At 44.5% G+C, this 25,221-nt stretch overlaps 1 protein-coding gene across 2 annotated transcripts in view; it reads left to right on the top strand.

Annotated features, from left to right (window-relative positions):
* Positions 1 to 25,221, top strand: part of NBAS (NBAS subunit of NRZ tethering complex) — a 1,762,396-nt gene that overhangs the window by 1,593,757 nt on the left and 143,418 nt on the right. The gene's annotated exons all lie outside the window — the stretch shown is intronic.

Below are 25,221 nucleotides of genomic sequence, written 5' to 3'. Positions count from 1 at the left end.
GGCCTTTACAATTAATGTAAGGCTCTAGAATTCCAGATGGTATCAAAGATGAAAGAGGGCATGCTCTGTGAATGAGGGTACCCCATTTGACCAGCAATTCAGGGGGTTTGGTAGGATTTCAGAGACACAACAACAGGGGTACTTGAGCTGTTACTGTGTATGTTTTCTGCTTTTATAAACCTAATCAATAGGATCAGGCACCCCAGAGGAAAGGAAGGTATATCAGAAAGATAAGCCATGCACTTGTGAATGGTACTGGCTGCTTTTGCACAACTGAACACTAGGGTTTACATTTGGCTTGGAGGGACTATCATTATTGCCTCGATGGTAGACAAGAGAGATTCAGTCATAGTTCTGCATTGCACAAAAGGCATGTACTATCCTTTAGAACCTGTGCCACAGGCAGCTCTTAAAGACAGAGGTAGCTAGACTGTGATCCTGTTGTCCATGGGTGCAACCCCTTAACTGGATGTGACAGACAGAGGAGCCAGCACACTAGTAGGAAACATGCATCGTCTTGAGTATTCTGTGGTTGCCAGCCTGAAGACAAAGTAATATCCCCAATGTACCGGTTGCCAGGAGTTATCTGCTTTACTCCCAGAGGACATGCAGAAGATGAAAGCATAATACCCACCCTGTGATGAAGACACTGCCAGGACCTCTCAGAGGAGGCTAACAAACGTATCCCAAGGGTGCCCCTTGTGAGGAGAACAGCAACATTTCATTGTTTAATCATTTTAATATTAACATTAACAATTAACCTATTCCAAAATGAATGACAATAGCAGATGGTATAGTTGTAAAACAAGTTGAAAAGGACCCTCAAATATTAACATGCAATCAAACACTTGAAAGACACCCACTATTCAGAATGAAAGGGGATGATTGGCAAATGGGAGCCATATTGAATACATGGCAGACTGGTGAAGTACCTTGTTAGCAGTTATTAAATATTAATGATGCATCTTCACTTGCTCTTCTGAACTTGTTTGGACGTGGGTTATGGAGCTCAGTCCAATTCTTCAGCTGCAATATGGTAAACATAAGCTATGTAGATCTTTTTCAAGTTTGCAAGTTGGCTGTCTGGTAGGCGGTCCTTGTCTATCTTATTTGATCGACTCTCCCAAATGTAAATGAGCAGAACTGTACATTACTTGATGATACAGTGCAACATAAGTCATGCAGCCATTAATTGAAAATCACCTACAGTTTGACAATAATAATTTTACCTAATTGGAAAACAGATAAACATTAAAAGCATAGTTGCAGAAAATGTTATATTTACATGCTTTAGAAAGAGAGCTCATTGATCCTTCTTTATTGAATCATGGGCTTTCTAGAGTATTGTAAGATGCAGCCTGTTATACAGTTTAATATTATAACATAGAAAGGTAATGCAGGGTATTGTCTTAAGAACAGATATTGTTTCCAATTTTTTACCCATCTTGCCTCTCCCTCTGTACCATATCTTCTATTTTAATGTCATATGAACAAGTTGCTTATATTAAGTAGTTTAACATCCAGATTTTCTATCTTTATTATAATAATAATAAATTGCATTTGTATAGCGCTTACTACACCTGACGAGGCGTTGAAGCGCTTTGCAGCGAGTCGCATGCTACTCGGGAGCCAAATTAGTGGTCAGTCAACTGTTTATTGGGGTTAGTTTTGCATGCTCATTCCATGCATTCACACCAGTTTATTTGTGGTAATTGCTGACATATATGTGATCATTAGAGGGGGCTAGGTGAGACACAATTCTTAGCTGGAATTAGTAGATATTGTTATGGTTATCAAAGAGGTTTAAGGCAGTTAGGCATGAGATTTTTAGAGTGACATGTATACAGAAGGTGATAGAAGGTAGAAAGAAGCAGAGGGCGATTTAAAAAAAACATAAGTGATGGAAAGCCAATTTTAATGCAAGATTTTAAGGGTTATAACAGGTTAGGAATTTCTGCATGCAAATTGTGGATGTAACCTGTTGAAAGAAACAGTTTCAAAGAGACTTCTCACAGTATGACAAATAAGAGGCTCTTTTATATACACACTACACCATATTTAATACTATGCTATGAAGTATTGTTAGTCTATGCAAATTATATGCACCATAAACCATATATAATATAAAACATGTAAACACCCCACCACCTTAAAAATATAACAGGGAAATTAATATAGACACATTGCATATTCAGTGCCATGTTTGTCACCCATTCAGTCCCTGTTTGGAAGGTGCTGTCCCTTTCATCGCCCCATGACCACCTCACAGAACAGACACCATGTCCAGCATAATGGATGTGTCTGGGGTCACCTTCTCCTTCCAGCATCCATTCTTGGAAAACGCTTTCAAGATGCTGGCCTTTGTGACCTTTGCATTGAAGCAGACATGATAGCAGAAGGATCAATATCATCAGTACTAGACAGTTGTATGTACAATCAGGCAATTCAAGTACACAATTGTGTGTATTAAGCTATGTTGAGACTGGCCTATTTGGACTTTGTCCCCTAGGTGGAAACAAATTATGAAGAGAACATTCAGGTAGTCTACTCCATCTTTGATGATGGTAATGACTTTGCAAAAGGCCAGTGCCAACAGAGGCTAGATGGGCTCCCAGATTGCTGCCTTTGCCGAACTGAAACACCTTTCGGATTTATTCCTGGACCATCTTAGTCATGACAACATAGATGTCTCTGCATTTTGGATGTCGTATGTGGATATTGTTGAAATATCTTGCTGGCTCTACTGCGTGCTGGTAGAGAAGGAAGTTGGCATTTACATCTTACCGTAATATGCTCTATGATCCCATGGTGTTTTGCGTACAACAGGATTAACTATGCTCGAAATCTTCTTGTATACCATGCTGAAATGACATTACTTGCAGTGAAACATCCAGAGATATACCACAACTTCATCAACAGATGCTTTTCAGTTCAACTGTCAGATGTTAATCCGTTTGGACGAATTCCGGTCAATAAGCGATAGAGGCAACAGTCAAAGACACACAGACTCCAGGTGGCACGACAAGGTGTAACCTCAAGGTGTAACCTCAAGGTGGGTGCTGTGAAGGATTATACGACAGCTGAACACAGAAGCGCCTTTTTGGGTCAGTTAAGGGAAATTGCTCATTACAGATCAGATCTTACGTCAACCTACACAAGTCACAAATTGAAAAAGACGAAGATATGGTTATGAGAGCTGTTAGTCTGGTTCAAAGCTGAATAAACTCAATGCTAACAGTATTTCACATAAATTGCAAAATAGGTTTTGATACTTCAAGTTTGAAATGTAGGTTTCTGCTAACCGGATTAGTGTTCTGTTCACATGTTTACCTTAACAGCCTGCTTCTTTCCTTGCCTCCGATGTCTGTGCCATGTTATTTATTCCTCATGCTGGTTGAATAGTCATACCCACTGCAAGCTTGGAAAATAGAAAATAGCAGCACCATTCGATTGGGTGCTACAAAGCATCACATAAAGAGATGGTTGGACAGAAACATGGCACAAACAATCCATGTATGCTTTTGTTTGCAGGGGTTAGATCTTTAAAGCCCAATGTATTGTTTTTGACAATCCCTTTTTAGGCTGCCAGTGCTGCTAATGCCCCAACAGTGTTATTTGCATAATCATCGGGTGTTCTTAGTCTGCCTTATCTGATGGAGATTTCTAGTTGCTTACCTTAGAATTTTCCCAGGCATCAGACTGGATCCGGAGATTTTTCTTCGAGCAGTACCCTTGCGTGTCATCAGGTGGCGTCAGTTTACTCCGTGGTTGGTGTTGTGGTCACCCTGATTTTGGCAGTCCGACCTCTCTGCGGCACCTTTGGGGCCTGGGGGTTCGGATGAGGCACCTTTGGGTCCTGCGGCTTCGGCCTTGACCCTGGAGGTTCCCTCCTGATCTGTGTCGAGGCCAGTCATACCATTGTGACCTTCCCTGACACCAGCTAGGTCGTCAACGCTCCCAACGTCGGTTGTGCCCACGATCAACATCGACCTGATCCTTATCCCTGACGACCTGGAGCCGGAACGGAGGACCCTGCTTCTGACTTCGATGGGGCCTTCTCAACCCAGGTTGGTTTCGGACTCTTGTTACGCTGGGTACGAATACGAGGAAGGATTGGAGGGGACGCCAGGCCATTTAGAATACCAGCTAGATAACCCAATTTGAACTGGACACAGGAATTGGGTGAGGCTAGTGGTCTAAGTACTTCTCCAGATCCTGGCATGTTTTCTCCTCCTTCCGTGGCTACGGCAGAGGGTGCTTCTTATTCTATGGTGGTCAGTAGGGCAGCTGAGGTCCTTGGCCTAGAGGTGCCCACTGTAGCGGTCAGGACAAATCTCCTGACAGAGGTGCTTCAACCTGGGTTTCCACCTTGGAGCCTCTCCTCCCCTTCAATGAAGCACTCACTGATGTTGTTCTGGGTACTTGGTCCAGACCCGGGGCTCCTGTCAACCGAACAATCGCTTGCCGCCATTGTCCCACTCTGAACGACCCTAAATACCTGTCCCAACACCCCACACCTGAGAGCCTTGTCATCCACGTATCCTTGTCATCTGGCGCATTCACTTCTGTTACCCCAGATAGGGAATCAAAGAGACTGGACCAACTTTGGAAGAAGATGTTTTCTTCCTCCAGTCTGGCGTTGCAGCTGGGTGAACACTGCATGCCTTTTGGGCCACTATACCCACTCGTTGTGGAATACGGTTGTGCAAGTTCTGCCGCACATCCCGAAAGAGGCCCGGGCTATTGCCTCTCAAGCCGTTGCTGATGGGAGAGATGCGGCTTAGTTCACCATTCGATATGGACTGGACACGACCGACTCTCAAGGTAGATCAGTTGCATCAACGGTGGCCTTGAGGGGCCACGCCTGGTTGAGGACATCTGGGTTTTCAGGGGATGTCCAATAGATACTCATGGACATTCCCTTTGATGGCACCTGTCTCTTTGGAGACAAAACGGACTCGGCGCTTGAGAGGTTTAAGGAGTCCCGGGCTACGGCGCGGTCCCTTGGCCTTTCGGTTACCCCTCACCCCTAACATTCGGCCTTTCGCCTTTATCATGGCCACGGAAGGGGCTCCCTGACGCATCCCTTTTCCTGCCACTGTGCCACCCATGCTGCTCAGCCCCTGTGTGGCCATGGACGCGGAATCCCACTGGCTCATGGGACAGAGAACCATAGGTCTACCCGGTCCACCCCTGCTGCAGCCTCCAAAGCTTCCTAGACTGTACCCCCTCATACCAGTTGGTGGCAGGATTCGCCATCACCTGCCCCACTGGGAGACCATCACGACCGACAGGTGGATTTTGCAGATCGTCCGAAGGGCTACTCCCTCCCCTTCGAGACTACCCCACCAGCCATGCCTCCATCTTATGGCCCCTTACCGGAGGATGAGTTGGCACTTCTCTGCTAGGAAGTCACAGCTCTCTTGGCCAAGGGGGCCATAGAGAGGGTCCCTATGCAAGAAGTAGGTTGTGGTTGTTATTCCAGCTACTTTTGGGTGCCCAAAAAGGACAAGGGCTTACATTCTAACCTAGACATTCGGGACCTAAACTACTTACTCAAGAAGGAGAAGTTCAAAATGCTCACTCTGGCTCAGGTCTTGTCTACCTTGGACCCAGGAGACTGGGTGGTAGCATTTGGTTTGCAGGACACTTATTTCCATATTCCCATCCTGTCTGCCCACAGGCGCTTCATACGATTTGTGGTAGGTCACGAGCACTTTCAATTTACTGTGCTTCCTTTCGGCCTTACCAGTTTCCATTGGGTGTTCACAAAAGTGATGGCGGTGGTTGCAGCTCATCTGCACAGGTTAGGGGTTTTGGTCTTCCCCTGTCTCGACCACTGGCTGTTGAAGGCAGACACGCCCCAGAAAGTTGTCTCCTACCTTCAGACTACGGCGAACCTCCTGCACACGCTGGTGTTCACTATAAACATGCTGAGGTCACACCTGACTCCCTCTCAGACTCTCCCTTTCATCAGGCCTGTCTGGATACATCAGTGGAATCTCTCTGATATGGTCCAGATCTCGGAGGGGACTGTGAAAGATCTGCAGTGGTGGCTTTCGAATCAAGATTGGGTCAGCGACAGATCCCTCTCCCTTCCACAACCATATCTGACAGTAGTGACAGACGCATCACTCCCGGAATGGGGCGGCCACATGGGAGAGGCAGAGACCAGAAGCCTCTGATCTGGGCTCAGCATCAACCTTCTGGAGCTCCCGGCAGTCGGGCTTATATTGAAAACATTCCTTCCCTCGCTCAAAGAGAAAGTGGTGCAGGTGTTCACGGACCACACTACCGCCATGTGGTACTGTAGCAGACAGGGCGGGTGGAGTAGGGTACTGGACCCTTTGTCAAGATTCTCTGTGCCTCTGGACATGGCTGGCACATCAGGGCATATCCTTGGTGGTTCAACATCTGGCTGGATCTCTGAACGTCAAAGCAGACAAACTCAGCTGTTGAAACATAGTCGATCACGAATGGAATCTCCATCCAGAGGTGGCGCAAGGTCTCTAACAATTGGAAAGAGCCTTGGTTGGATCTGTTGGCCTCCGTAGAGAACGCGCAGTGTCAGTTGTTTTGCGCGTTGGAATTTTCAAGGCGGCACTCGCTCTGTGACGTTTTTCATCTCAAGTGGAACTCAGGCCTCCTTTACACCTTCCCACCAATACCACTTCTGTCCAGAGTTCTGTAGAAGATCAAAGACCAGGCCCAAGTAATCCGTGTGGCTCCTGACTGGGCACGAGTATGGTATCCAGAGCTATTGAGCATGGCCACCGATCCTCCATTCAGACTGCCTCTTCGGGAGGATCTTCTGTCGCAGCATCAGGGGAGGGTTCTCCATCCGAAACTGGTCTACTCTTCCCCTTCATGAGTGGAGAAGGAGCGGCGGCAGTTGACGGCTTTTGAACTTCCACCTGAAGTCTTTGAGGTTATCTTGACAGCCAGGGGTCCCTCCACCAAAATGGTATACACCTGTTGTTGGCATAAATTTGTGGCATGGTGTACAAACAAGTCTCTTGATCCCCTCTCTGCTCCTCTCTCTGAGGTTCTTTTGTTCATCCTATCTTTAGCCCAGGAGGGCTCTGCATCGGGCACTCTTAAAGGTTACGTGTCTGCTATCTCAGCCTTCCTAAGGTTGCCGGACCAACCATCTCTTTTTAAGTCTCTTCTTGTGGGTAGATTCCTTTTGTTTCATCTCACTCCATTTATCATGCCTCAATGGGCCCTTAATCTAGTTCTTACTTGTCGGATGTGTGCTCCCTTTGAGACATTACACAACTGTCTTTTGCGGCCCCTTACTCTTAAAACTGCATTTCTTGTGGCCATCACCTCTGCTCAGAGTGCGAGTGAGCTTCAGGCTCTATCTTCTAAACCCCCATTCTTGTCTGGTTCCCTGACAAGGTGGTGCTCTGTACGAGGGACTCCTTCCTTCCCAAAGTGGTCACACCCTTTCATGTAGGCCAATCCCGTACTTTGCCTACTTTTTATGCACCCCCATATCCTTCTCATGAAGAGGAGAGACTTCATTGTCTGGTTCTAAAAAGAGCGTTGACGTTCTACCTCAGTCGTACCAAAGATTTCCAGGTGGACGATCAATTCTTTGGAAATGTGGGTGCGAAGAAAGGGAAGGCGGTACTGAACCGTACCATCTCACGATGGATGCTTCTTTGCATCGAAATGTTCTACGCTTTGGCTAAGAAGCAACCCCCTGAGGGTTTGCGCGCTAACTCCACCTGAGCAACTGCTGCTACCACAGCGTTAGCATGCAGAGTTCCTGTCCTAGATATCTGTCAGGCAGCCACGCCAGCACCTCTGCACATGTTTACAAAGCATTACTTTCTGGACAGTGAGGTCCACAGAGACAGCTACTTTGGTTGTTCGGTCCTGCAGGACTTTCTAGTATGATCTTGGTTTGCAACCAAGGATGGTATTGCTTGGGTATCTATTCTAAGGTAAGAAATCTGCAACTAGAAGTCTCTATCAGATGAACAAGTGTAGGAAGCTGGCCTGGTGTGTAGTGGGTACCTATGGTACTTACACCTTATACCAGGTCCAGGTATACCCTCTTAGTGAAGTGTAGGTAGTGTCTAGAAGCCAGGCTCTCTAGAGGTAGTTGTGGATGAACAGCCAAGGCTTATCTAGGAGACATGCAAAACGTATGCAATACTACTGTTGTCACAGAGCACTTACACACCTGAAACACTCAGTTGTACAAAAATAAAGGTACTTTATTTTTCAAACAAATCACCACAAAATACTAGACAGATGACCCACCCTGAGGAGGTAGGTAATACACTAAATATATACACTAGCAATCAGAATTAGGCATAGAAAAGGTTTGAAAAGAGTGCAGACAGTAAAATCCAATAGTGACCCTAGGGGGAGCACAAACTATATACTAAACAAAAATGGAATGTGAACAAGGTACCCCCACCTAGGTAAGTAAAATGTATAGAGGGGAGCTGGGAGTGCTAGAGAACCACAAAGTTAATTAATGCAGTACCACCCAGCGACAAGGAATGCAGGAGTAAAACACAGGAGTTTCCCCAAACCACCCAAAAGGAGGAAAATAAGACACCCAGAGAAGGCTGCAAGAAAACCAGGGGTGGATTCCCAAAGAAAGCAGACCTGTTGAGAGAGAGGACCAAGTCTAGAAGGAACAACAGAGTCCAGTGGGGGCAAGAGCCCCTACCCACCAAACTGAAGATGCAGGAGTTGGCTGACGGTGAAGAAGAACAGGTCAGCACTGTAGCCCAGAAACCGGAGAAGAGTTCCTGATGAATGTAGAAGATGTCCCACGCTGGAATGAAGATTGCTGACGGGTGTCGGTGCAGGAATTCCACCAACAAGCCTTGGCAAAGGCAAATTCGTGGTTAGTGGAAAAAAGGTGCTGCCAGGGACCAGCAAGGCCCAGGAGGGGGAGTCACCGGGGATCCTCAGCATCGCAGAGAGTCCACAAGAGCAGAGGCTGCACCCACAGGAGTCCCAGAGGATGAGGACACAGAAGGTGTAATCAGAAGCCCACGCAGCACTACAAAAGAGGATCCCACGCCGCAGGAGAACCATGTAGGAGGCTGGGACTTGCAGGAAGGATTGTTGGGGGCTGGAGCTACACGTCGCCTGAAGATCTCTTGGAGGAGATGCAAACAAGCCTTGGCAGCTGCAAGGACGCGGTGCATGGGGGTACTGTCATGTGTGGGAAGGCAAAGGCTTACTTCCACCCAAGTTGGACAGCTGGTAGAGAGGACCGACATGACCACCCCAGACCACCACCCATGATGCAGGATCCACACAGCTCAGCAGGAGAGGTGGCCCACAAAGCCGGTTGTCGCTTGCTGTAGGTGCTTGCGGTTGCAGGGGAGTGACTCCTTCACTCCAAGGGAGATTCCTTCTACTTGTGCAGGCTGAAGAGTTGCAGTCTTCTGAGGATGCACAGCGAGGGAACTGTTGCAAACTGTCAGGAACTTTGGATACAGTGTTGCAGAAGAGTCTTCCTCGTGGATCTGCAGCTTGTTGGTTCCTGGAGGGTCCAGTCTCGGTTCCTGTGGCCAGAGGTCGAAGTGGAGGTTGCAGAGGAATCCTGCTGGAATCTTGCAAGCCGAATCCGAGGACCCACCCCAGAGGAAGACCTTAAATAGCCCTGAAAGGGAGACTGGTCACCTAACCAGGTAAGCACCTATCAGGAGGGGACTCTCACGTCACCTCCCTGGCCTGGCCACTCAGATGCTTCCAGAGTTCCCTGCCAACCTTAGAAACAAGTTGGCAGAACCCAGGGACCCTTTGGAGAAGCTCTGAGTACCACCCCTGGGGTTGTGATGAACAGGGGAGTGGTCACTCTCCTTTCCATTGTCCAGTTTCATGCCACAGCAGGGACTTGGGGTCCCTGAACCGGAGTGGACTGGTTTATGCACAGATGGCACCAAATTGCCCTTCAAAGCAAAACCAGTGGCTTGGCTACCCCTCCCAAGCCAGTCACACCTATTTCCAAAGGGAGATGGTGTTACCTGCCTCTCCCAAAGGAAATCCTTTGTTCTGTCTTCCTGGGCTTGATCAGATCAAGCAGCAGGAGGGCAGAATCCTGTCTGAGGGGTGGCAGCAGCTGGGCTGCTTGGAAAACCCTGTAAGACTGGTGGTAGAACTGCTGGGGGTCCTCTAAGGAGCCCCCAGAGTGCATGGAACCATACTTCCAATACTTGCAACACTATTGGGGTATGATTCAGACATGTTTGATACCAAACATGCCAAGGTTCGGAGTTACCATTATGTAGCTGGAGATAGGTAGTGACCTATGTCCAGTACACACATAAAATGGTGTCCAGGCACTCACAAAGTCCAGGAAAATTGATCTGGAGTTTGTGGGGGCACCTTTGCTAGTGCAGGAGTGCCCTCACACACAGGTACCTGCACCCTGCCCTCTGGGCTGAGAGGGCCTACCATAGGGGTGACTTATTAGGTGAGTGAGAATTAGAAAAAGATCAATCTCTGATCACATCTGGGTACAAAATAACAAAAGCAGTGAAATGTAGAAAATAATAAAGCCTTCTAGAAAATTATAGGGGAGAACAGTGGTTCTTTCCCTAAACCTAAGATCAATAATATAACCAGCATGTATTGGCAAAAATGTATAACTTCTCTTTATGCATTGAATCATCAGAAGGGTTATAACAATGACACACAGTTCCCATGTGAGATATCAGATAGGAGAAGTACTCCTCTTTCCCCTCTGACTAGACAGGAGGTGTTGCATCATCTTAAGGCTGCCACCAATGCAGGTGCTAGAGTGCCAGATCAATTACCTATTACTGTTATAAAACTGGATCTGTGCCTATGGGCTTCCTGCCTAGTGGCACTTTTTCGCTACTGCTATTACACAGGAGTGGACCCTAGCTCTTGGATGGGCAGTGGTATTCTGCCCATATATAAACAACCATTTGCAATGCAACAGGTCTCGCATTTCTCCGAGTTAGAGCTATTAGCAGTTGTAAATTCCCAAACTGATTTTTCTCGCCTCATTAAATGGAAAAAAAACTAGCACGATCGCACTGCTAAACAAGCGAGATCGCGCTGCGAAAAAAGTGAAAAAGTAGTCCACAAAACGGACTGAAAACAGCAAGCCTCGTATGTTTTCAGTACTAGGTCGCTGCGCTCAAGGAGGGCTAACCACCGGAAAAAGCATGACATATGAATGCCTTCCACTAATGAAAGCAAGCAGGTTTTAAAAGGCATGCCCATGAACCAATGAAAGACACTGACATGACATGGGTGGGGCTCCGAGCCTTTTTCTAACTACTACAGCGTCTCGCAAGCGCATGCTACGCAGGCTCGACCCTAAAAAGGCCCTTTAAACTCACCTAGCAGTTATAGGCAGATTACCCTGCTGGACGCCAGAAGAAAGATTTTCTCTATATGTGTGTTAGTTATCCTCTTAGATTGGGCAGAGAAAAGAATATTATACCACCGGAAAAGGCAGGGTTTAGAGTAGGCTATTCGACTTTGGATAATAGAACTGCAGTACAGCTTATATTGGAGAAATATGTGGAGCGAAGGGGAATGCCTGTTTATACAGCCTATATTGAATACTCATTTGCTTTTGGTGGGATAGTCAGTCTGAACCTCGGGAGGAAGTTGAGCACCATGGGATAATCAGAGGGCCTTTTGAAACACACTCATTCCCTTCATACTGAAACGTGGTATCATGTTACGTTAGGAGGCAGGTGGGGTATAACTCTGAAAATCCCTACCAGAAATAGTTTGAAACAGGTGCACCATTCTCCTGCTTTATATGGCAGATTTGCCTGATGTGTTGAGTAAGGTAGCTGGTGATGCCCCCAAAATAGGCTCTTATCCTTTAGGTATACTCTTTTATGCATACAATATTCTTATGCTAGACCTGACCCCTAAAGGTCCAGAGACGTCTTTATAACTTGTCATCATATTTTGATGCTCAATTCCTGAACGTAAATATATATAAAACTAAGGTTATGAGGTTTTGTTCAAAGGGGTGTCAGATAAATATAAAGTATAATTGGTTGTTTATTAATTCCATTTTAGAATTAGTAAAATCCTACCCTTGTCTTAGAAGAATATTGTTGGCAAACTTGAGTGACACTGAGCATATTGCACATGTATCAAGTCGCTTGCTCATCTAAATGCACTAAAGGCAATTTATTGAGCAACAGGGCATAGACACTTTAATGCCCTTTTAACAGTATATAAAATGAAGATTCCCCCAATACTTTTATATGCCATAGAGACAATAAAAACTGGTCAGTAGCATTATATGTATAAGGTAGAGTAGAAAATTCTTCACTCTAGGCTGCCTTTGATACGGTTAACCATGAAACCCTAATTCAAAGACTCCACAAAGCCGGCATAGAAGGGACTGCTCTCGACTGGATTACATCCTACCTTCAGAAACAATCTAATATCATCTATTCTCCCCCCTTCTCGTCCAAATCCTACCTCACAAAAGCAGGGGTCCCCCAAGGATCAATCATCTCACCTTTGCTTTTCAACATCTACAGGATATCATCACCAGAACTGATCAATGATTTTCATCTCACATGCTACAACTATGCAGATGACGCACAAATACTACTTAACTTAGAATGCCCCAAAAACATTGAAAACTCAGAAATCTTCAGTTGCCTCAGAGCCATTGATCAGTGGATGACCTAGAGCCATCTCAAACTAAATGCCTCCAAAACAGAAATACTGATATGTGGTGACTGGAAAAGTTATGACTCACTGGGCGCCTGGCCTGACGATCTCAGACCACCTCCTCAATTATCCAAGGAAATTAAAAACCTTGGAATCACCATGGACTCCAAGTTAACTATGAATGCCCAAGTGGATAAATTAGCACAAACAAGCTTCATCCCCTTGAAGACTCTACGACGCATCTTCCCCCACCTTGGATTTCCACACGAGGTGCAAGCTACTATCTCACTTGTACTATCCAAACTGAATTAGGCCAATGGCCTTTACCATGGATCATCTCTATCTATTATGAAAAAACTACAATGTATTCAGAACTCCGCAGTCAGTCTACTATTACATGTAAAGACACAAGACCACATCTCCCCTGCCTTGAGAGCACCACACTGGTTACCCGTTGTCAGAAGATGCACTTTCAAGCTGCTTTGTATCAGCCACAAAGCTATACATGGAACAGGACCACTTTGTACCGGAAACAAAATAACCATATACATTCAACAAAGAAACCTCCACTCAAGATTGGCACCCCGCCTTAGAACACCACCATACAAGAAAAAGACTATAGGTGGTACATCCTTCTGCGTTCAAGCAGCCAAACTATGGAATTCATTACCCCCAACTAAGAGAGCCACAGATAACTATCTTGTCTTCAGAAAACTACTCAAGAGTTGGCTCTTTCCTTCATAACCACCATATTCAAACAACTTTGGACTGCATATGCCTATGTTGATAAATATTTGTTTCTGATTATGTGTATATTCTATTCTAGTTATATATAGTTCTTTAGAAAATATGTATTGCTACTATGTCATACCAATAAACTACACACACACTCTTTAAACCTGTTTAACTAAGTATATTTACTCATGGTTTAAATATGTATATGTATGTACATATATTTGTGTATGTTATTCTATGCTTAACATGTTCATAGGTCATTGCATAACTCCTAGATAAGTTGTTATAATAGATACTTATGAATCCCTGCTCTCATCTTATACCACACTTATCTACCCATTACCATATGTCATGTCTCTATTAATCTATCCTCCATTCCCACTCTGACTCATCCAAAATCCATTCTACTACTTTCATCTCCTAAATAACTCTGCCTAAGCTCTTCCCTCTGCTTCCACATCTAACTCACCCAAACCTCACTTCACTACCATGATCTCCCAAACAGCCCTACTATATTCTCCCACATGTATCTCACCCTGCTACTATGATCTCCCTAACCCTTTCCACAGACTCTTCCCTCCTCCATCCCCCCTTTACTCATCCCAAGCCTAAATCCTATTACCATAAACTCCCAATTAACACTTCTGGATTCTTCCCTCCTCCACCCCTCCATTACTCCAGTCAATATACCTAACAAGCTCTCATATCCGCGGCTCAAATTAACTCATAATAATACTAAAACTGTACTCATATTTCCATATACTAATCCAACACTAATTATTTTTGGGTTCCGGAGTAGTGTGCTACTCGCTGAAAAGCGCTTCAACGCCTCATCAGGGGTAGCAAGCGCTATATAAATACTATTACAATACAATACAATTATAGTGACCTGGTGTAGTGACCTGTAGTGAAAACGGGTGCCTACACCCGTTTCACGCAGGCTGCAATGGCAGGCCTGCAGAACTCTTTTCATGGGCTCCCTATGGGTTGCAGAATAACTGTTGCAGCCTATAGGGCTCCCCTGGAACCCCAATGCCCTGGGTACCTAGGTACCATATACTAAGGACTTACGTGGGGGGACCAGTATGTCAATTGTGGGAAGAAAAATGGTTAGTAGCAACCAAATTTAGAGGAGAGAGCATAATCACTGGGGTCTTGGTTAACAGGATCCCAATGAACAAGGCCAAACACACTGACAACTGGAAGAAAATGGGGATAACCATGCCAAGAAAGAGGGCACTTTTCTACAACAAGTTACTTACCCAACGACGGACGCGGAGTTGACTGATATCACCTGATGGCGCACAAGGGTACTGCTCAAAGAAAAATCACAGGATCCAGTCTGACGCCTGGGGAAATTCTAAGGGAAGGAATCTGCAACTAGAATATGTTTCTACCAGATAAATCATTACCAAAGGTAAGTAACTTGTTCATCAGTACTCTCACCCAGGCTTTGTATCATTACTAGCCACCATTTCTGACTTACACAGGGAAAATGAACTTAATAACAAGGAACAAGCTTTAATTCCCCCAACATTGTTCCCTTCATCATTGGTACTACAAACCCTGTGATAATTGCGCTTAGTATGGAATCTGTTATTTCCACAGCTGTGGGGAAAGAGGTAACAAAGATGATGGTTGCAACTGTTGCAGAGCCAGTAAGGTGATGTCAGTGTTCCTGTGCTCAGAACCAGGGCTCTTAGCTGGAGAGTAGAGAATTTTTATGCAGATTTTCAAGACTGCTACTCGGACCTCTGGTCATACCATTATTAAGCTTTTCTGTGTAGATCATTTTACAAGAGCAAAAAACTGGTATGGAAAAGGTAGATCCACCTCTTCATCTGACTGACAACTTTGCTATTTGGTTGATTTGATGGTCCTCTGTGATGCAGTCTGAAGTAAGATACTAAAAAAAAAAAAAAAAAGTTGGCCGCATGAATTAGGCGCGCACACACTTAGTAACCAAATTACATATACAATATCACATGTTTGACTAGGTGCTCAAATGAGAAAGAAAAACCACTGGATTTTCTTCTACAAAACAATGTCCATGCAAATAAAAAATAAGCCTGAGTTCTCTTCAAAACTAATAATCCACATCTTTGTATGTTCTCTTCTTGTTCATTTATTGAGATTTGAGGTCAGCATCAACAGATCCTGCTATCCAACACATGTTTCATCTTTGGATGGGTGCATCCAACTTGACTTCTTCAGGGCTAGAAATAAAATACATTTTTTTACATTCATAATATTATTAAACAACATGCCTCCACCATGTACCCAGTGACAGGTAGTCGCTCATATAGTGTGGAGTTTAAAATAACCGAGGACAAGTCTGGAAATAACTTCCCTTAAAATAAATGAAATTCATTCATAGTCAATAGTAGGCAAGATAGTTTTAACATAAATTAAAAATATTGTCAATTGTGTGACATGCCACATATTTGGCACCCTCAAACACGTCCATTATTAAAACCCAAATGTAAAAAACCTCTATCATTACAACATGTGTGAGGAAAGTCTTGTACCAAAATTATCATATGCACCCATATGCCTTAAATAGCGTATTTCGAATGTGACCACAGCAAATAATAATAGAACCTATTTAAATGATTTCATCTCAACTCCTCTTTTCACACATTAGTCGTCAAGATATATTTGTATGTATCACCACAAACATTTGTGAATCCAGTCCACAAAAGCCATCAAACAGCATTGTGAGGTTAATGAAGTGTAAGAGTTATATATCTCATCCAGATAGTCACACGTAATAACCCCAAATACATCACCCCAAGAAAAGCTGATGACCAGTAACCAAACCATAGAACAAAACACAAAGTATCTGATTGTTCTTACGAGTTGGTAATGACAAGTAAATCACAATGAAACAGGAGAAAAGTTGAAAAGAAAGATTAAACATGTCAGAACTATAGATGAGAATCTATTTTAATATGCACCATTGCTCGGTCTCACATTTCCTCTTATCTATTTTTTATATTTAAATACATCTCTGTAATTGTATGTTATGCCCAGATGGCGATTCCACAGCTCTCTACTCCATATGGATTGGAGATGCACCTTACTGAGGCCCTTACTGTAGCTGAAATGCTCCTGTGGTTGTCTGCGTTCCTTTTTAGAGGGACTCTAGCATAGCTGTTCAAACTGAAATGTCCCTTTTGGGATGAACCAGAACTGATTTGTATATGATTGATCACTATTTGTAATTGCAGAGAGGAGCTGAAAGACAATGGCATGTCCCAGATTATCCGTGCTTTAGATTGGTTTAGGGATTTTCATCCATAATGTTTTGCTCTCTGATTGACCAGTGTTAATGCACAAGGGCCAGAGTTGTCCCAGATTCTCAGAAATAACCATAGACAATGTACATGACTCCTCATTAGATCCATTAGTTGTATGTCTATCTCTGTAAATCAGACATGTTCCTTGCCCACGTAGACCAGTGTTTGACACCTCTGCTTTGCCAAAAGTGAACAATAAGGTAATGACTTTCTGGTGTGTCTCGATTACAAATGATGGTGGCTCCTTGTAAAGTGATCTTGCACAGATTGGGTTGATAGCTATGGGCACATGTATCTGGGTGTCTTTGTACTCAAATGTTTGCTAGAACTTACTGACCCGAGTGTTTGTTTTTACTCATGTCTGCATCTTATATCAGCCATGTGATGGGATTAACACTGGAGAGAGGAAACTAAGGAAGAGCGAATTGAGAAAAAGTATCACTGTGGAACAAGGACGAAGCTGAACCATAGTTGGTCAATCTGATCCTGCTTGCTAGACCTGTGAAGCAAGGGTCCAGCAGGTGGCAGTTGGGGTAGGGTGTACAACTGAACTTCATTAACTTTTTTATTAATTTTGCCATGATCTATGTACCTGGGACTTATGCACAGGATATGTGGCATACTGAAATTAGGAGGAAGGGGATAAAAATGCTGTTCAAGGATATAGAAGAAAAGCGCTGAAGAACACAAACTTTGGGATCCTGCATTACCTTTTGTATTATAACTAACATTGCTGATATGGCATTGGCTGTCATTGCTGCTTTCTCTCTGACATGGCAGTCGAGCTGGTGTACTTGCTGGAGGACAAACATCTGCCATCCCGCAACAGATGTCCTAATGGATGCCATTCTACACAGAAATGCATCTCTGATGCATACCTGATGTAGTCACCATTTGTGGAGGACCACAGTGCCACACAAGAGCTTGGTGGAAGGACAATGTGCGTGCACTGTGGTAGTGGCTAGAGACAGGGTCCTCCCCCTTGTCAGTCATTTAGCACTACAAAATGTAAACACTTGCAAAATGCCATGGGCTGATCCAGAGTGTGATGGACACTTAAAATATCTATTGGCTTAAGGGGGTTGAGCCAAACAAGCCAAAGGGAACTCTTTGCTTATTTGTACATAGCATACTGTCCCGACTATGCAAGACCGAAAAAGAGAATGCAGTGAAGACTAAAGTGATTTTTTTTAAACTTAGATTGTAGACTTAGAATGGAGCTTCTTTGGTACTTACTGTTGGCCACAACAAATGTTTGGGTCTGTCTGTGTGTGCATTGAGTTGCATTGAATTCCTTAGTGTTTTAGTGTTTATGCACATGGCTAGTTTGTTTTTTTTAAACTCATATTCGTATCTGACGATGGCTCCTTCCATCATACCAGCCCGAAACCAGGTCTATGGTGCTTTTGTTACTCTACAATTCAATTAGCATAGTTAGCTCCCATGATCTGTGCCCTACAGCAAACGTCTGAGGATTCACAAAAGGAGAAACTGTTCTGTGAATGACTAAAGATTTTCTCGAAAGTACTTATTTCTTGCTCCATTCTTAACTGTTTCACTTCATGCAGCATCTTTACCCTCATTGTGATGCTATCGGTTATTTTTAGTATGAAATGTACAGTACCAAGATGATGATAGATGTTGGTGAGTTCTGGCAAAGTAGCCTTAACCCGATTAGTTATCCCCCACTCCCTGTCCACTGCCTTTGCCATTTCTACCCTGCAACATGGCCAAGAAACCCTGTGGCAGCTGCATCAATATCCAGAAGCACCTATAAAGCCAGATGGGGTCTAGGAGGCACAACAAAGTGGAATGCTCTTGAATATAATAAACCTGATAACGCTGCCCATCCTGTAACGCTTTTACTAGTATTGCAGGAATCTTTTTCTAGGCGTAGGTAACTGTTGTGTGAGAAAACTGGTAGGATGCATGAACCTCATCAATACTTTCCAGTTGTTTTCTTTTGGGGATAGGCGTTGTTTATTTTTTATGACAATAACAATTGAGTGTTTGGGTGCCCTTGGAAAGAGATTGCAAAATTCCCTGTTGCTAGATGACAAGGTGCAGACACAACTGCCTTAAGCATTTTAGCAGAAGTCATCCTCCTGTGATCACCTAAAATAGTCTCACATTTCTGCAGATTACATAAGCCTTTACTTCCCCTTGCTTGGTTGCAAATAGACAGAAAGATTACTATTGCTATGACCTGGTTCTGGTAGAGGATCTCATGGGAGGACTCGCAGCAAGCCATGCCACTAGCGTGCATGCCCCAAAACTGCTCCGGCTGAAGGGCCCTATCCAACTTTCTTCATTTTTTTTTTTTTATGTTACATATGTTATGTGATATATTTATATAGCACTCGTTTACCAAAGGTTCAGGAAACTGATACTTTTCACGATATGGTCATTGAATAAGATACCAAAGCTACAACCTAGTTTTAGTATTATCTGTGCAAACATAGGACTTATGGCCACTCTAGGGGAAGGGGAATTAGAATACTACCCAACAGTAATATCACCTAGACTTGCCAGTCATACATAAGGGGGCAGACGGAATACACTTAACTACTTTGGGACAATGTCTGTAATCTATAAAGTCACCACATTCAATAACTGTAGATGGAACTTAATGGATAACGTGGCGACAAATGCGTAGGTGTTGCGAAATGGCACAGTTATGAAGATGAATGCATTTGTACTAAAATTTCAATAAAATCTGTTTAAAAAAAGTCTGAGAAAACAAAGATCTCCTAATTTTGCTGCTTTAGTTGAATCTAGGAATGCTCAGCAAATTGACAGTAGATGAGTGAAGAGCTTGCATGGGAGCATATCTCTTTATGATTTGCTGATGTATTGAGGTCTATGTCCTTAAAGGGTTGTATGATCAATGCAGCAGTTTAAATTGAATTTGTTATTGAATTTGGAGCCAACACACCTTCCTGAGAAGAGGGTGGGCTCATGCAAGGGAATACTAGGATTAATCCGTTGTGGTATTCTGGATGACTTTAATTTTTTGAAAGAGATAAATCAGGCTAAGGAGTTGGCATAATCATGTCTCCATCTGATAATTGCTAAGATGGTGCCACTTCTTCCACTTTCATTCATGAATGGAATATTTTTCCTCAGGAGTTTTAAGTAGGTAACATGAACAAGTGGTTTTCAGTGATACAGTTTAATTGCTTGAGTATGATTTTCTTATTTATTGTGATCCCTAATATTTTAACAGACTTTACAGGCATTGGAAGGTGGTTGGGCCATAAGAGAATGGGTTTCCCATCTCTCCTGATCCCTAAGCTTGTAGTGGCTTTCAGCGAACTGATTGACTGTTAATGACCATAACCAATGTTTTTCCAGCATTGAGCTTAAGATAGTTGCTGCCTATCCATTGCTAAATAAGTTCCTTACATTGATTAAAGGGGGAAACAGAGACTGTAGCTCCATTAAGCCGAACCAGAAACTGTGTGCTTCTAGCATAGATGTGCACATTAATGTCTTCGAAGTATAGATGTTTTGCTACAGGGCTTTCTAAGATTTTAAAAAGATACAGTGAATGACCCGAACCTTGTAGATCTTCATATTTTGAAGGTGTTTCAAGAGGTCAAAAGATGAAAGGCCTCATCACCTGGCTGACATAACCCAATCCAAAATAGTATTAGTTATACCCATGGCTTGAAGCTAGAAGTGATAAGGATTCTGTGGTCTATTGTATCAGATGCTGCAAGAAGATCCTTTAAGATTGAGCCATTCATTTCCCCTTATTCTGCATCAAGTCTAGGGTCATAAGCATTGGCTAAAAGAACTGATCCCATACTGTATGATGGGTGAAAACCTGCTTGAATGACTCAAAGTACATTATTGGATGTTTTTATGTGCTAAGTTGTGTACCTACTTATGTATTTCTCTTTTCCCAGATGTCATATATGTACTTGCTTGTTTTGCTAATATCTATCAGCTGTTGTAAAAAGGATGAAAGTTTTTCATTGTATTGTGGTCTGCACCTATATTGCTTCAAGGGGTTTTAATGTTTTCTTATTTGCTGAGACGGATATGCCAATGCATGTTAAGTGGGTGTGTGTCTGACTACATGTGAAACTAGTATCCTATCTATTAATTCTGGTCCTGGCGTCACACTAATTTGGCAAGAGGGCAGGGGTCTTGGCCTGCGCATGGCAATGAGAGGTCCGAGACCTGTCCTGTGACAAAGAGGGGCACCAAACACCCCTTCATAGTAGACCTTGGACTACAATATCTATCCTCGGTGGGTCACATAAAGCGGTGGTGGTGCATATCATATTGTAAGGTTTATAGTACGACCATACCTTTACTTTGTTTCAAATAGAGCACAGTCTACTGACCCCTTTTGTGTAATCAATCAATCAATCAATCAAAAATATGTATAGAGCGTGCTACTGACCCGTTAGGGTCTCAATGCGCTAGTGAGGGGGGGTTACTGTTCGAACAGCCATGTCTTGAGGTTTTTTCTGAAGAGTAGGAGGTCTTTGGTTTTGCGGAGGTTGGTGGGGAGGGAGTTCCAGGTTGTGGGGGCGAGGTAGGAGAAGGCCCTGCCTCCTGTGGTGGTTCGATGGATGCAGGGGACTGTAGCTAGTGCGAGGTCGGCTGATCGGAGGTTGCGGGTGGGAGTGTGGAAGTTCACTCTTTTGTTGAGGTAGGTCGGGCCAGTGTTGTGGAGGGATTTGTGTGCGTGGATGAGGATCTTGAAAGTGATTCTCTTGTCTATGGGGAGCCAGTGAAGAGATTTGAGGTGTGGTGAGATTCGTTCGTGGCGGGGGAGGCCAAGGACGAGGCGTGCAGCTGTGTTCTGGATTCTCTGGAGTTTGTGTTTGAGTGTTTTGCCGGCGTAGAGGGCGTTACCGTAGTCAAGACTGCTGCTGATGAGTGCATGGGTGACTGTCTTCGTGGTCCCTGGGGGAATCCATTTGAAGGATCATGTAAATGTTGAAGAGTGTGGGGCTGAGGGAGGACCCTTGGGGGACTCTGCAGATGATCTTGGTAGCGGTGGAGTGGAAAGGTGGAAGGCGGATTCTCTGGGTCCGGTCGGTGAGGAAGGAGGTGAGCCAGTCTAAGGCTTTGTGGCAAATTCCTATGTTGTGGAGGCATGTGTGGTGGCAGACAGTGTCAAAGGCTGCGGAGAGGTCTAGGAGGATGTGTGTGACAATCTGGCCTTTGTTGACTTTGGTCCTGATGTCGTCAGTGCATGCGATGAGGGCGTTTTCCGTGCTGTGGTTCTTGCGGAACCCGGATTGTGAGGGGTCAAGAGTATTGTTTTCTTCGAGGAAGTGGGGTAGGCGGGCGCTGACTAGTTTCTCGGCAACCTTGGCAGGGAAAGGGAGGAGGGAGATGGGGCGATAGTTGGAGAGGATCTCCGGGTCGGCTTTGTTTTTTTTTAGGAGAGAAGTGATTTCCTTGTGCTTCCAGGGGTCTGGGTAGGTGGCAGAGTCAAAAGAGGAGTTGATTATATCGCGGAGTATGGGGGCGATGGTTGGGCTGGCTTTGTTGTAGATGCGATGTGGACAGGGGTCGGAGGGTGATCTGGAGTGGATTGAGTTCATGTTTTTTTCGGTTTCTTCGTGTGTGGTGGGGGCCCAGGTGGTGAGTGTGGTGGGGGGGGTTGTGAATGGGGGTTGAGTTGGGTGAGTGAGGGGTGTGTGTGGTGGGTGGGTGTGGTATGAAGCTGTTGTGGATGTCTAGGATTTTGTGGTGGAAGTGGTTGGAGAGGGTGTCACATAGGGGCTGGGGTGTGTGTGTGGGGTCTATTTTGCTGGCTTTGGGTTTGGCGAGCTCTTTAATGATGGTGAAGAGTTCTTTGCTGTTTTGAGAGTTGTTGTCAAGGCTTGTCTTGTAGTGAGCTCTTTTGGCGGTGCGTATGAGTTGGTGAGGGGTGCGGATGGTGGCTTTGAGGAAGGAGAAGTTGGCTGTAGAGGGTTCTTGTCGCCATATTTTCTCCGCTTGGCCCCATTTGCGCTTGGAGTCTTGGAGTTCCGGGGTGAACCATGGGGCGTTCTTGATGTTCCTTGTGGCGATGTGTTTTCTGAGGGTGGGCTAGTGTCTCCGCAGGTAGTGATCCATTTAGAGAGGTTGTGTGCTCCTGTGTTGGGGTCGTTGGTGTGGGGGTGGAGGTTGTGAGCCAGTTGGGAGTTAAGGCGTTCTGTGGGGATCTTGTCCCACATGCGGTAGGGTGTGGTATGTTGATGGTGGTGTGTGGGGGGTTTGGTGTAGGAGAAGTGGACGCAGTGGTGGTCAGTCCAGAGGAGTTCGGTGGTGTGGGTGTAGGCTATGTGTTGGCTTGAGGTGAAAATTGCGTCGAGCGTGAGTCCTGCTGAGTGGGTGGGTGCGGTGACCAGTTGTTTGAGTCCGAGGTTGGTGAGGTTGTCTATGAGGGAGGTAGAGTTGTTGTCTTGAAGGTTCTCCAAGTGAAAGTTGAAATCACCGAGGAGGATGTAGTCTGTGGAGGTGAGGGCGTGTGAGCTGATGGTGTCAGCGATGGTGTCGCAGAAGGTGGGGCGTGGTCCTGGTGGTCTGTAGATTAGTGTACCTCTGAGGGTGGAGTTGTTGTTAATGTGGATTAGGAAGTGCATGTGTTCTGTGTTGTCGATAGTGTCTTGGGAGCTGGTGGTGACTTTGATGGTGTCCCTGTGTAGGATGGTGATGCCACCACCTGACCTGTTGAGGCGGTCTTTGCGTTGGATTTTGTATCCCTTGGGGGTGGCGATGGCTATGTCGGGTTCCGAGGAGGGGTTGGTCCAGGTTTCCATGAGGAAGGCGATGTCAGGTGAGTGTGATGTGATGAGGTCCCAGAGTTCTATGGCATGTTTGTGAAGAGAGCGGGTGTTGAGGAGCAGGCAGTTGATGGGTTTGTAAGTTTTGCTGTTTTGTTAAATCCAGACCCTGGTGCTGACCTCCCTTGTGCATGTCAAGTGTGTGTATATAGTGAGTGTGTGACACATATGGTAGTATGACTGTGTATAGAATCCAGTGGGATCCATTTTGGATGCCCCAGGTGGGTGGAGCGTGCAGATTCGACCACTGAAGTGAGGAGGACAGAAGCATGCCTACCTTTAGAAATTCCATCAAGACGTTGTTAGCAAGATAAATTCTGATCTGTTCCTTTTTAGAATTGCCATTTGATGATGGTAGGGGTATGGGGTGGGACTGCAGTTTCTGTTGTTCAAGGAGGACCTTTCTGGGCCAGATATGCCATTTGTTGGTCCCTGATTATTTCCTCAGAAAGGGCGATGACAGCTACAGAGATCCCACACTTCATTGTGTCCATAGTTTTGGTACTTCTTGCTTGGAACTAGCCCACTGCTACCTGCTGTAGCAAGCATCCCCTACAGATACAAAGGCAGTGTCTGGTAATCATCCTGGAAATTTGAAAGATAACCAACCCAAAGTGGTTCTGAAGCATAAGGCAAAAGGTCCAAAAAAGATGGATCCAAACCACCTCCATTTGTTTCAGTTCCAAGAGTTTTTAAAGGATATTCTCTGCAGAGTACTCACAAAAATGTTGTGTGACCAGCACTAAGTCTTCCACAGGTGAGGGTTATTACTTTTCACATACAATATCAGTACAGGATTGGAAATCTATCAAGTTATTGTTTCTTCTGATTGACCATTGATTTCTGAGCACTTGCCCATCACGCTGCCTCCTGCTTCCCCTTTCTACCCTGAGAGTTAAGTGCAGAAAGAGTTCTACGGAGCCATAATAGGACATACCCCAGGACGCTATAGGCAATTATAGAAAAGTTAGAATCTTTCTGTGTGTTTATATATTTTTAGAATGACTCTTATAACAGCATTTCTAATAGCTTTTAGCTGCAAATGCCTAACAGCTTTTTTGATGCATTTAATTTTGCACTAGAGATTCTATTTTAATTCCTCATGTTTGCCTAAATGCTCTCTCTTTCATGTGAAAGAGCTACACAACAAGGATTTCAGTGGTTTGTGGAAAAGATGATGGCATGACCATGTATTATAATCAATAAAGTACCCTTACCATATATGATAAGGATATTTCAAGTCATCTCGGAGGTCCATAACTTTATAATGTAACTCTGCTTTCAGCCCCATGCATCTATATGATCATGGAGCTCCTCGGGGATTTGCAATATCCTTATAAGGTACGGCAGAGGGTACTTTATCCCATACATTATGGTTCAGGCTCATTCTTATTTTTGAAGTATTAAGAGATGAGGATTTGATTTAAGCATTTTGGAATAGGCTTTTAAGCTTAAGTTAAGACTTTAAGGAGGTAGACATCTTGATTTTAGGTTTATCCTTATAGGTTGAAGTTTTGGCAGTTAGGCTTAGGTTTAGGAAGGAGAGCTGAATCCACGCCAAGGTTTCAGGATGACAATAGATTATGTAGATATATTGCTTTTAAATCTGCTACGCATAAGTTCATATTACAGAGATAGCCTAAAACTGTGGCACTGATTCATACCTGCAATGCATAACCCTGTGGTAAGGTATCAGTTTTTCAGATGTGCTTCTGCAGATATTCAGGTGG

Source organism: Pleurodeles waltl, chromosome 5 (assembly GCF_031143425.1).
Source record: "Pleurodeles waltl isolate 20211129_DDA chromosome 5, aPleWal1.hap1.20221129, whole genome shotgun sequence".
NCBI classification, from domain to species: Eukaryota; Metazoa; Chordata; class Amphibia; order Caudata; family Salamandridae; genus Pleurodeles; species Pleurodeles waltl.
Note: the sequence above shows the minus strand (reverse complement) of the source record. Positions and strands in the feature narration are given on the sequence as shown.